Source organism: Camelus dromedarius, chromosome 15 (genome assembly GCF_036321535.1).
Source record: "Camelus dromedarius isolate mCamDro1 chromosome 15, mCamDro1.pat, whole genome shotgun sequence".
Taxonomy (NCBI): Eukaryota; Metazoa; Chordata; class Mammalia; order Artiodactyla; family Camelidae; genus Camelus; species Camelus dromedarius.
Genome location: NC_087450.1, coordinates 46,725,248 through 46,738,817, shown reverse-complemented (window position 1 = coordinate 46,738,817; position 13,570 = coordinate 46,725,248). Strand labels below are relative to the sequence as shown.

The following is a 13,570-nucleotide window of genomic DNA, read 5'->3' as shown; positions in this document are numbered from 1 at the left end:
AATACTTAATGGGGCTGAGATTGAATTTGAGATGTTATCTGTGTAGGCAGTGTTGATACAGTGAGTGCTGGGACTCCTCCTTTGGAAGAAAGGGTGAGAACAAGCAGGATAGCTGTGTCTTGATAGGTAAAAGTACAACTATATTGTTGCAGCGGAGCACAAATGTGTGTAAAAGGGTGCAGATGGACGCTGGGTAGCCAAAGTAGCAGATTGTGCCAGTTAATTTATTCACCCTTCATCACCTGCTCTGTGAAAATTGAGCTAGGCCCTTTAAGTATTTCTCCTTTGGCCAGGTGGTGTGACATCATGCTCTGTCAGTAGAGGGCAGCAGAGAGACACTGAAGGTGGTGTTTCCTTTCCTAGAACCGATGTACTCTCTGGAAGAACTCCTGCATTGTTCTGCATACAACTTCAGCAGCCAGATCCTGCTGCCCCTCTGGCTTCCCTAGTGCCCAATCCTGTCCTGTCACAGCTTCTCTAGCACGCAGCTCCTGCAGCATGCAACTTCCCAGTGCCCAGCTCCTGCAGCAAAGGTACTTCTCCAGCACCCAGCTCGAGCAGTGCATGACTGTCAACAGCAGCCAGCCGCTTCACCCAACACTCCCCATGGGTAGTTTAGTAGCACTGTGCCTCCAGCAAGAAAATTCTTGATGAACAACTCTCCTTGGGACCCAAAAGGATGGATTTCCAGTGAGTTCCAGGAGGCAGGTTTCCTGCCAACATGGCACCAATTGACTTCTCTGTCATCCAGGGAGCCATGACCAAGCCCTCTCCATCAAGGTCAGGACCTCAGCCGCAGGGCCTCTTCCTTGAGCTCTCCATGGCAACCCTAGGAGCAGTGGCTGCTCTCATATATGCTATTTCTGTATTCTTCACAGTTCTTTTACTTCTTACCAGCCAATCTCTCAATACTCCAATCCCCCGTTATCGTTAATAAGTCTTTATATTAAACTTTTCCTGTTCACATCACTATGTGGTTTCTGTCTCCTGAATTGACCCTGACTGATACAGTCACCCACGGCCTCAAAGGGCCTTTTTCCATCCTTACCGTCCTTGAGCTCAATTCCGCCTCCTTGCCAGCTAATCATTTCCTGCTTCAAGCACTCACTCAGCAATCATTTACTGAGTGCCACCGCAGAGCTGGGCACTGGGGTGACAGGTGACCCTTGCTTTTGCAAGTCCATAAGCAAGGGGATTCTCTGGCTGTCTCCCTACTTGGCACCATGCTCTGGGTCCTCTCCCACCCCTCAGCCCCCTCCGCTGTCTCCTGGGCTGACTGGGGTCTTGCTCCCACTACTTACTGCACAGTGGGTACCCCTCTCTGGTCGCACGCTGCTTCAGCTGTACTCTAAGTTCTTCTCTGCTCAGACACCTGGGCTTAAACGAATGCAGACTTCTATTGCAAGGCTTCCATCTTTATCCTCTGGACATCCCCACCTGGATGACTTGCAGTTACCTAAAATCCTACTCTTCTAGAACCAGAATGTTTCCTCTAGCTCCTGTGTGTGGAAGTGGCAGCACCCTCCCCTCAGCTGCCAGTGCCCCAAACCCCGGAGAGAACTGAGGTCCCACCCCCCACTTCAGTCACCAGGCGCCTGATCCTCGGGCCTCTGTTCTCCACCCCTGCCCTCCAGGCTCTCAGCACCACAGGTCTAGACCCTGGCAGGTATTCCGTAACACGTTTCCCTGCCTCTGGTATCTCAACCTCTCACCCCAGCTTCTCAGCAAAGATCTTCTACACAAGGCTTTCTTAATCAAAACCTCTGATGCCTGATGAAAATGTTCTGAAATTCATTGTGATGGTTGCACAACTCCATGAACATATTAAAAACCGCCAAATTGCACACTTTAAATGAGTGAACTGTATGGTATGTGAATTATATCTCAATAAAGCTGTTATCTTAAAAATCCCTATGATGCCAGTGATTTTCCCACACTGTAAAACCTACACTCTGCTCTGTCCTACACCGATGGCTCGAAAAGTATGGCCTCAGCCTATTGTTCTGACCTGGCCCCCACCTCTCCCAGCAGACTCCATCATTCCAGGGCCAGTCACTGGCCCCCAGCTCACATCCCCTGTTCCCACACTTGTGTCTCCACTCACACCATTCTCTCCTCCAAGAGGAGAGCTCCTCCCAAAGGACCTCCCAGCTCCCCTCTCCCCAGCTCTCAGCATCCCCTAACCCCTATTGCTTCTCCTCCACCACCCATCCAGGGGTCTGTAATCAGTGTCTGTTGTGTGGTTATCTAGCTTTTCACATGCATATGGATGCGTCTGTTTTCCCAAACAGATGACGTCAGAGTTCTTGTCCTGCACCTTGCTCTTCTGCCACCCGCCCCTCTCTCTCCTCCCTGTTCTGGGTGACTCTGGAGGCAGAGAGGACTGTGTGAAATCACTCCCAGGCAGCTGCAACATCCCCAGCACAGTGCTGCGGTGCCTAGAGTGACCCCCCACAACCCCCATTCTAGGGGTCGCTTGGCAGAGTTCCCCAAGGCACTGTGCCAACGGGAAGGCCCCTGTTCCACCTTCCCTGGGCCAGGACGTACACCTGCTATGGGGTTTGAGGGCCCCACCAGCCCCCAGATGCTCAGGGCCAAGGGGGTCATGAGGGTCCTAGGTCAGGGTGCATGTGAGCCATAGGAAGCAGGGGGAGCTGGCCTCCCACCAGCCCGGGCCCTTCGGGGCTGGTCCCCGGCTTGCCTGTGACCACTCTCTTCCCACACCATTCACACAATGCTTCCGCACCTGCACTTTTTCACAGTCCTCCGAGACCATCCAGTTGACCCCCTCCCAGGTCCAAACCAGGAGGTTCCCCCAGAGGGGCTTCAGGGTCTGGGAGCTGCTGCTGGAGCACAGCCCCTCCCCACCCACGAAAGCAGGAAAGAGCCCACTGCTGTCAGAACTACCCACTTGTCCCTGGTTTGCTTTCTCCTCACCTTCTGTGCCAACCGAAACCAAACCTATTGTTGCAGGGGGTGGGGATGAGGTCGAGAGGAGAAAAGCCCAGGATTCTGGGCAGCACATCCCAGAATCACTAGCCCCTGACCCAGCAGCCCTGGTGCAGTTCATCCACCCCTTCAGCCCTAAGAGGGTTCAAAGGGAATCCACCTCAAACCCTGGGTCTGCCACTCACTTTACCAATCTGTACAATGGGGTGAATAAGAGCCCTACCTCCTACATCTATTTTAAGATACAAAAGAATCTGAGTCATGTGTTTAGCATGGTGCCTGGCACATAGTAGGCATTCAAAAAATATTAATTTTTTTAAAAAGTATTACATCATTAATCAGGGCGAAAGGCTGGTAAAGTGTCCTTAGGAAACCTAGCCTCTAGCTTAAGACCACACCCAGGAATGGCTCTCACTGGCTCCCAGGTGCGGCTGTTGTGGCATGACCCAGTGTCCTCTCTGCAGCTAATGCCGCGAGGCTTCCCCTAATCCCCAGCCCAAGGGCCTCTGCAACCAGAATAAAGGACCTCTTCACCTGCACCCTTAACCTGCCACAGTGGCCTTAGGGGTCAGGCACCTACAGACACACACATCGGCCCACACAGATGCACTCACACAGACACAGACACACACAGAAAGGCACGTATGCACACACATATAGACTCACAGACAAAGACACAGACGCGCTCACACATGTGGGGACACACGCTCTCTCACACACCAGGCCCCGGGATCCTGGAGCAGGAGGACTCCCGGCGAGGCCTCCCCACACATGCGTCGCACATTTCACCTAAAGTGTGGGCCAAAGAGGCATTTGGAAACCAGCTTGGGAACCTCATAACCATTCGTAACATTGTTCTGAGAGAAAATACAAAACATTGCCCTATAAACAAACATTTGCAATAGAATTTCTCCAAGAGCTAGGAATCGCCTGTGCTAGAAAACTAACAGAGCAAGAAGAGAAAAACCACATAAACTTAGTTTGCCTCTGCAAAATTAATACCAATTACAAAAACATTTATGTGAACTGCTTGCCATTTACACCTAATTACCATGCAGCACAATTATGCATACCATTAAGGGTATGCCAGATTAATTAGGCTGTACGTTTCGTGTGATTACACCCCCACACCCTCAGTCCACGTATGCCCAGCTTCCAGAGGGCTGCCTCTGTGACCAGGGGACATGCGCAGGTCTGTAGCAACCAGAGAAACACTGGCTTCCAAACTCAAGTTGACAGTGGTCCCCGTCCACCACACCCACCCCAGCCAGAGACAGCCTGACTCGGGCCCAGGCTTTCTTGCCAACGTCACCACCACAGACGCCCCTGCTGAGAAGCCATCTTCCCACCAGAGCCTCCTTTGAAAGGCAGAGATGCTTCAAAAGTCTCCCCGTCGGTGTGGCTGCATGTCGTCGCAGGGACCAGGAAACAGCCCAATGGCCACCATGGGTGCCCGCTCACAGAGGAAGCTAGCCTCACCATCCAGACCAAAGTCACCCGGAACTCATGTCTCAGACTCCACCAGGGCCCTGCACCCCTTTCCCTAGCACATGGAGCCAGCTACTGGGCAAGGTCCCAGCTGTGGTCCGCCCAGGCCCTGGACGGGTCAGAGCCCCTCCCTCCCTCGCCCTCTGCTCCCCACACAGCCATGGCCACCTTGCGCTGACCCCCTCCTCCCTTCATTAAAATGAGAAAAGGAACTGGCCCCACCCCAATTCCCATTTAGCTTAGCAGATGCTCTTCAAATACACTGGGGTGACCCAGGTTTGGGAAACAAGGGAGTCAGTGGAACATGGTAAGTGGAGCTTCCCAGGAACCAGGAACTCAAAGCTGACAGGGGGACAGGCAGGACCGGCCTCCCGGGAGGCACAGAGCAAGAAGAGGCTCAGCAAGTGAGAAGGGAGAAGGGCGAGCCCGGGGGTCTGTGTCTCCTCGGAGCCAGGCAGGGACCAGGCTCCGCTGAATTTTAATCCTCAAACACCTGTGAGACCAACGGCAGAAGGATTCTTTTAAAACACAAGTGACATAAAATATCCAAGTTTAGGACAAGAAGCAGTGTTTGAAACAAACAAACAAATGACAACCCAAGCCTGTGAAGGTGTCTCAATTTTGCAGGTGGCAAAACTGAGGCTAAGAGAGGTTAAGTTATCTGCCTGAGGACTTGGGTAGGAGGTGGCAACACTGAGGGGAAACCACTGTCTGTTCAGTACTGAGTCTCGTGGCCTCTGCCTGGATTCAGCGATGCTGACCTGGCTCACATCATTTTTCTAGAAATTCTCTGGAAACAGCCCTTCCTGTTACACACAAAAGACTCATATTTCTACTTTAGAGAAACAGTTTTTGTTTCTTTTCTCTTTGCTTACCCAAACTGCTCTCCCCAGCTTATCCCCACCTACCTTGGGAGACCTGCCTCTGAATGGAAGGTGGATGTCAGCTTTGCAATGTACACACCACTGTCAGAGGGTGATGAGACCGACCTGGGGTGCTGTGGTCGAGGAATTGAGGAACAGGGTCTTGGCCTTGTGGCTCATCTTTTGGGGGAGATCCAGAGAAGCAGAAGCCCCACTCAAGCCCCCAAACTTCAGTATCCCCAATGCACGTGGTCTGAACACCTGGTTAAGTCACTTTCCTCCTGAAAAATCTATAGGGATTGCTACCAGTTTGGGAATAAAATGTGCCTACCTTTCGAATCCATCACCTGGACCCTGCCCTTCCCTGGGGCCCCCACATCTGGGCCTGGTGACACAGGTGCTCTCTCCTTCTGCAAGCCTGGCCCACTTGTGCAAATCCTAAGCACCCTCAGTCCCAGCCCCGGTCCTGCCTCCCATGTGAAACGCCCCCAGATCTCTCCAGACTCCCTCTGACACGTGCCCTCTCAATGGACGGCATCTCTACCACGCAGCTGGCTGAGCCAGAAACCAGTCACTTCTGCTCCCCACACCCTCTCATCACCCAGCCATTCCTCCCCAAATGCCTCACAAAGCAGCCCCCTCCATGCCTACACGGCTGCTCCTCTCCATTTCTACACCTGCCTTCTGCCCGGGCTCCCTGGCCGCAGCCTCACCTGTCCAATTTCCCCTCCTTGATGCCCCAGGGTGATCTTTTTGTCAGATACAAATATAGGCATGTTACTCCAAGCCCAACAGCTGTCAACAGGTAACATCCTGGCCTTCGTTGGTCCAGCTCTGGCCTGGCCCTGCGGCCTCACATCCCGTCAGTCCTCGGACCCCATCACTCCCGCCACACCAGGTGAGGAAACGCCTTTGACCACCTGGCTAACTGCTCCCCATCCTTTGAGATTCTTCTTAACCCTCACTTTTAGAAACTTTTCCCGACTGTCCCTCCTCCCTTGAATGAGATATCCCTTCTCTGAGCCCCTAGGAGCCCCAAGCACACACTGCAGAGCTCTCTCCACCCGCCTACGGTGTGATGGCCACCTTGCCAGACTCTCACCTCCGCTGCAGGCTCCTGAAGGACCAGCGCAGTCTCTTCTATCTTTATAGCCAGTGCCCGACACATAGTAGGTCTTTAATAAATGAAGAGATAAGTGTTATTTGTGGCTCTGAAGCAAGGGTCCTCTGGAGAGAAAACGCAAGAACTGCCAGGCCTGCCAACTTGGGGCCCCCGCCCCTCACCAGACTGTCAGAGTCCAGGCTGCACGAGAGTGTTGACGAAAGAAAATGCAGAGGCAATCGTCTCCCTCAGTGGGCTTCCTGGCTGAGCTTCCAGTACCAGGCAGTCCCACAGGCCACCACTAGTTGAGCCGGGAATCCCGGCCTGTGAGAGGATGGCAACAAATACCACATCACTGCTGGTAACCAAACCATTAGGAACCATTGCTGGGCGCCAGCTGCCAGGCCTGGTTGTGGTCTAGACCCTCCCCTGCCTGTGGGCCAGGGACAGAGTCAACCCTGCCAGCAGGCTCAGCAACCAGAGGAAAGGCCACTGCCTGCTCTGGGCCTAAAGAGACCAGAGGGCAGGGAGGGAGAGGGCCCAGGGCTGGAGGGACCTGCTGGGTCCCCAGTGGGCATGGGCTCTGAAGAGACTGATGGAAGGACATCAAAATGAAAGGTCCAGAGATCAGATGGCCGAGGAAATGGAGGCCCCACGACCCCTAAGTGGTGATAAGAGTGACAAGCAACATTTGTAGGGGGTGGGGGGGGGTCTTAGAACACAAAGGGGCCTGCATGAGGTCTCCTTGCCTCATCCCCAGAGTCACCCTCATGCAGCCCTGTCATGACCCCACTTACAGAAAAGGAACTCACACCTCCTGAGCACCTGCTAAGTGCCAGGTGCAGTGCTGACTGTTTTCATACAGTATTTCATTGGATTCAAGCAACACTGGTGAAGTGCGGGCGCTCTTCTTATCCCTGATTCACGGATGAAAAACCCACAGCTCAGAGACTTTAGATCTTGCAGTAGCTGTGGTAGCAGTAGGGCTGAGACACAAATCAGGATCCACCCACCTCCTGGTCGCTTCTTTTCCCTGCACATCTGTCCCCCACCGGCCTGGGGCTGCGGGTGGTCCCCAGAGGACTTGCTGCTGCCCTTGATCTTCCTGCCTTACTCCGGGGGGGGGGGGGGGGCGGAGCAGGCCTGGAGAAGTCCACATGCCCTTTCTTATGTCATCTTTACCAGGGGCAGCCTCAGAAGCCAAAGCAACCTCCAAGAGGGCACCCATGGGCGGATGAAAATGGGAGGTGGGCGCTGTTGCCAAGCAACAGACAGAGGAATTTGTATCACCCCTCCTCACCTCTCCGCCCTGTCACCGGGTCACTGCCACCTGCTCCTGGGCCTCCAGATCACAGTCGGGCACAGCTTGAGCCCACATGCCAGACAAGCAGGCATCCCCTCCATCCCTGGCGGGGCCTCCTAAAGCCCCATGCTGTCCTCCCTGCACATGGCTCCCAGGCTACGCCAGGGCTGGGTCACCCGAGCTCCATGCGGGGACTAGGCCCTGGCTGTACCAGGTCACAAGGGCGACCAGATCAAAGCCTTCAGGGAAGATCCTCAAGGATTTGTGTCCCATCCTGTGTCAGAACTGAGTTTCCAGTCACCATCCTGTAAAGCTAACTTGGTCCACGGCCCCCAGCATGTACGAGGATGCAGCCAGCTGCCTGTTTTCCACTCTCATGCAATCCCTTCCCGCCTAGGCCTTCGCTTAGAGACCTCAGGGTCTGCAATAAATCTCCCTGCAACCTTTCCAGAAAAGACTCCAAAGTACCTGAACAGCCCCACCCTTTACTGTCAGTCCTCAAGCCAATTTCATATCCATTATAAAAGAGTCCACCCTTCCAGCCCAAGGGTGACTCAAATTTTTTTCAAGTTCTTATCCAGAAGCTTTAAAAAGTGCAGTTTTATTTTTGTTGTTGTCATTAAGAAAGGAATGCATGTACCTTTACATTTTTTCGAAGGTTACAAAAGTGAATAAAATGGCAAAGACTCTGCCGACACGTTTGCTGGGTTATCCTTCCAGAATGACTTTTTCTAAGCATGTACAGACCTATAAATGTGCATATTGGTATAAATTTTAAAGGAATTTAAAAAATGAGATTACACTCTTCACACTGCTTTTGGGGTAAACCCATACCATATTATGGGCGTCTATTAGATTCCTCTTTATCCATAACTTTAGGCATCCTTTCAGAATCTGTAAAATTAATCATACAAGACCATTCCCTCAAGAAGCCCCGTGCCAACAGGTTCTGTTTCCTGGAGTGCTGGAGGACCCCGGTCACCTGGCCTGGGCCCAAGCGCCCTCACCTGCTCCTCCCAGGGTCCTCTGGGGAACCTCTGAGGGGGAGGTATGCTCCCAGGGCCCCTCGGCTTCCTAGCCTCCCAGCCCAGGCATTTCCAAACATTCACCAAGACAGGCCCTACGTCCAACCTACGGCTCAGTAAACCACAGATCTGACCCCATCGTCCTCTGAGCATCTTTTAACATTTTCAAGTAAGGACCGCTGGCATACTGGGATCGAGCTGATCTATTAGGTCTAGAACATCTTCTGCACTGATCCCCAGATCCACCTACATGGTAGCACAGCAGGAAGAGCACAAGACTAGGAGTCAGGACCCAAGTTCCAGCCCTCCAGTTACTAGCTGTGAGAGATGGTCCTCCGTCCAACTCTGTGCACCCAGACGGGACAGCTAACAACCGGCTCAGAATTAAAAATGACCTTGACATTTGAAATAGAAACAGAGAGGGAAGATCAATAGGGATGACAGTGAGCAGGGCCATGACCGCAGGAAAGAGGAAATAGGAACCTGGTTATAGACATAAATAAGGCTAGGAAGCCTTGGGGGTCAGAGGGGACCACAGTAGGATGGGAGTGGGCAGTGCAGAGCTATGGTTGAAAAAAAAATTCCACTCCCTGCTAGGATTCTGCTAGCAGAGCCCCAGGCATCCTCTCTGACCGCCCTCCCCACAACTCCCCCGCTGTCGCTGTTCTCCAGACAGGCCTGCGATGTGACCAGCAAGGGAGACACGGCCTGGCGGCCCAGCCTGCTGGCTGTCCTTGCCAGGGACTGCCAGACACCTGCGGCCACACTTGGGGGCACAGCTGCCAGGCCAGCCCAGGGCACCTCCCCTCCACGGTGGGGGCTCAGTTCTGCTGCACGCGGAGGAGGGAGGGGAGAGGGCAGGGTGCAGTCAGGGTCTGCTGCGCCCCACCTCCCACTTTCTCTGAATGCTGGGGTGCCTCAGCCTGAGGGAGGGGATGCAAAAGGGGACACACAGACCTCTGGGAGGCCAGGCCAAGGACACTCCTGCTGCCCATTCACATCATGACTGCCATCACCGACAGAGACCTCGCCCCCGGCTGGTGTTCCCCTTAATCGCCATGACCCCCTGGGGTTGGTGTAATTTAAACCCTGCTCTGTTTCCCTCCAAGTCTGAGCTCTTAAGCTCTAGTCTACGGAATATAAAGGAATCATCAAGATCCTATACCAAATGAGCTCAGCTGGCCCCTTCCCTGCCCTCCCTTTCTTCCCTCTGTCTTCTCCCCACCCCACCCCCTACAGCCACCACAAGCAGGAAAATTCTGAGCAATTCTCCACGGGCCACACAGGAGTTACAGAGTGCAGGGGCCTGCTCTCCTCAAATCAATGGCTGGTCCCCAGTACACGGATGCCCTGTTCCACCTCCCCAGAGTCTCTCCCGAGTCTCCCCCACACTCCAGCCATGGCATCCCTGACAGCCTGGCTTCTTTCCCTTGGCCTAGAAGCCGCATCTCTGTGCTTCAAGGCCCATGTCAGGTGCCACCTCCTCCAAGAAGCCTCCCCTGATCCCCTCAGTGGGTTGTGACCTCACTGTCTTTTAAGAGTTTTATTCCTCCCTCTACTGCAACCTTGGTCTGCGGTCATTAATTAGTTGGGCACATCCTAAACTCACTCTGTGTCCCCTCAAAGTACAACACAGGGTCTTGCCCACAGGAAATGCTCAGCAAATCTCTGGTAAATAGAAGCAAAAAGGCTGCACTCAGGACAGAATCCAAATTAAGAGCTGAAACCACAGCGTGAGGGATTTAAGGTGGATACAACGACAACCTGTTGACAGTGTGATTTGCTCAACTCTGGGACAGATTGCTAAGCAGTGCTGAGGAGCCTCCCACCTCTGAAGGTTTCTCAATCAGAATCAGCACTTTACTCATCTGCCTAAGATTTTGCAAAAGAGGCAGGAAGATGGACAAGCCTTCTCAGAGCACTTCCTGCAGCACCAGTCCATGTGAACCGTCCCAATGATGACGATAACCAGGCCAGCTAACACTGAGCATCTGCGTTCCGCCAAGAGATAAGGCACATTCCCGTTTAATTCTTACAACAAACTACAAGTAGAGCCTAGTCTTATTTCCGTGGTACAGGCGAGGAAACGGAGGCTCAGAGAAACTGAGTTTGCCACTCCACATCCCACAGCTGAGAAGGGTCAGAATGCTGCTCCTTCCAACTCCAGCGCCCTCACTTCGGCTGCCTCGAGAAAGGCTCATATCCAAGCAAGTCCCACCTATCCCCACGCGGCTGCACTGCACACCATGTACATAGAAATCAGCACGGAGACACGTGCACCACACCCTGTCTTGCCCACACACTCAGCCAAGGGGACGCAGGCTTGGACACACATGCAAATCCGCAACACTGCATGGATCTCAGATTTGGGAGGGTTTTTTTTTTTGGGAAAAAGAGTCAGGGAGGGAAATGACTGAAGACAAGCCCTCAAAATTTGAGTGGAAAGGAATCTGGCACCTTTTGTTTACTTAATAAGCCTTGCTCAGGCACAGCAAAGCACACAGGCCCACAGAGCCGCCCAGCCTCAAAGGGCAGGCGGGATGCTGACCAGCTCTACTATCCATTAGACACCAAAATGGAAGTGGAAACAAGTCCCATGGGCCATTCTCTGGCCCTAACTTTTGCCTGTTCTCAAGTTAGAGGCCAGAGACACACTTCACCATCAATGGAGCACAGGATGAGGGAAGATGACATAGGCACCAAGTCAGGGACCCCAGGCTCCAGAAAGTGGAAGGCGGCAGGAAGCGCCGAGGGGAGGGGAGCATGTGACAGGCACACACTTGGCCTTTCTGGCCTCGGGCTCTGAGCAGTACTTCCAACCCTGGAAGAAACTGGGCCTGGCCCCACACCCAAACAGCCCCCACCTAGCTCCAGAGCTAGGGGTTCTCAGAGCTTCAGGTTCTCTTTCAACCCTAAATTCTAGGGCTTGGATTCTAATGGTAACATTTGAGGCCCAAGGATGGGGAGAGGGTGGTCTATTTTTAACTCACCCATTAGAGAGCTGGCAAGACTGCTCCCGAGTCCCCTTTCTATCTGGTTCCCAAAAAAAGGAGGCTTGATGGAGTCCAGGCTCACACTAGGGAAGAATTTGGGTCTTTCAGAAGGGCTGGAGCCTAAGGAACTGGTCTGTAAGTATGCGACGGCCACAGCAGCGGCAAGCAGAAGAGAGCCCAGCCACTAAACCTGCCGCTGGGAAGAGGACAGGGACAGAAAACACAGATGTGCAGCCAGCTTCCCGCCACTCAGCAGACGCTCACAGAAGCCGAGCTAAATGTCGGATGCGGGACCCAGAGGCGGCCAGGGCAAGGTCCCTGTCCTGTGGAGACCACAGAGAGGAAAGACTGACATGCAGTGCAGGAGCCCAGGAGAGCTGTCGCAGGGGACAGTCTAAGTTCCCCAGGGAGCAGGCCTGGCCCCACTTCCTTCCAGCCAGGTCACCCAGGGAAAGTATTTTATAGCTTATCCTGTCTTCTTTGAGGGCTTTCTGGGAGGACCAACGGCAATGACATGTGACTGTGATAGTAAAATATCCCTAAGAGACTCAGGAGCTCACTGTGAATTAGACTCGGGAAGGAAATCTCAGAAATTATGCACACACTCGAATTTACACATAAACCTACAGAAGGACACACACATGTGACGGCTTAACCGGAAGCTGTACTTTTAAACCCTCAATGGAGTCAGATGTGACAAACTTGTCTCCTGAAGGGCCCCCTGACCTCATACCACCTTCTCCTTTCAAAGGCCCATCCCCCAGGAGGCCCTGCTCTCTCTCAAACCTCCCGTCCTCAGAAGCTACTCCTGACTATCACTATGTGGTGAAAAAAAGACCACGCCACCCCCATTCTTGGGTCTGAAATTCCACCACTAGAATCAGAGCCATAGAATTTAGATGTTGGAATGGACTTGAAGCTGCAGTCCAACCCCCACCCCACAGAGGAATCCTGTCCACAGACACCCTGACAGATGGCCGTGGCTGTCCTCTCCTACGCTTCTCTGGTGCTCAGGGGACAGCCCTTAAACCACGGACCTGTCACTCCTTGAGTCTAGAAGGAATTCACCTTTTTTAAGGTCGGCTTCCTACTGCAGGCCCACAAGCCTGGGAGGGAGAGCCTTGGTCCGCCGGAGCCAGGGGCCGTGCTTTTCATGAGTAGCTGAAGACAAGCACCAAGGAGCTGGACAAGAGGCTGGAGAGGGAGCCAGGGCCCGGAGAAGTGGGGCCGGGAAGGGAGGCGGGCAGGTGCCAGACCCGCTGCGCAAGTTTGCCTGGGCCCCTGCCGGCGTGCAGCACATGTGCACACATGCACACAGACTCACACTTTCACAGAGTTGCCTGTCAAACAGCCCAACCAGGGCTTCAATGGGACCTGGAGGCAGAGGAGGACCACCTCATCCCAGAAACTTAGCAGGAACTCCTAACCCATGCCTCCAAACCCACGTAGCCTCAGGAAACCCCCAGGAGAGGGCCCCTGCCAGCAGAGGGGACAGCCCAAAAAGGGTCTGACAGCTGGGCTCCCCAAATCCCACAGGCCAGTCCTAACACTGCAGCAACGCCTAAGGAGAAAAGCTTCCCTGGCTGCAGCTGTCACATCTGCCTGGGAGGGAGGAGGCACAGTGGAGCAGCACCTGATCCCAGGATCCCTTCGCAGCCCGCCAGCCCAGGAGGCTGGTTCAGCCGCTGGCAGCCCAGGGTGAAACATGAAGACTGAACAGTCCCCCAGGGATGCTGATGGCAGTCTCTGGGCACGGCAGCGAGGGGCAAGCTGGGTCACAGGGCAGCAGGCTCTTCTCCCGAAAGCTCCTGTCCCTGCTGGTTTGGGAGGGGGCGAGTTGTGTGGCT

The 13,570-nt window shown here is 53.8% G+C and overlaps 1 protein-coding gene across 1 annotated transcript in view; it reads right to left on the bottom strand.

Moving 5' to 3' along the window:
* Positions 1-13,570, bottom strand: part of DNMT3A (DNA methyltransferase 3 alpha) — a 96,933-nt gene that overhangs the window by 81,515 nt on the left and 1,848 nt on the right. The window lies entirely within an intron of this gene.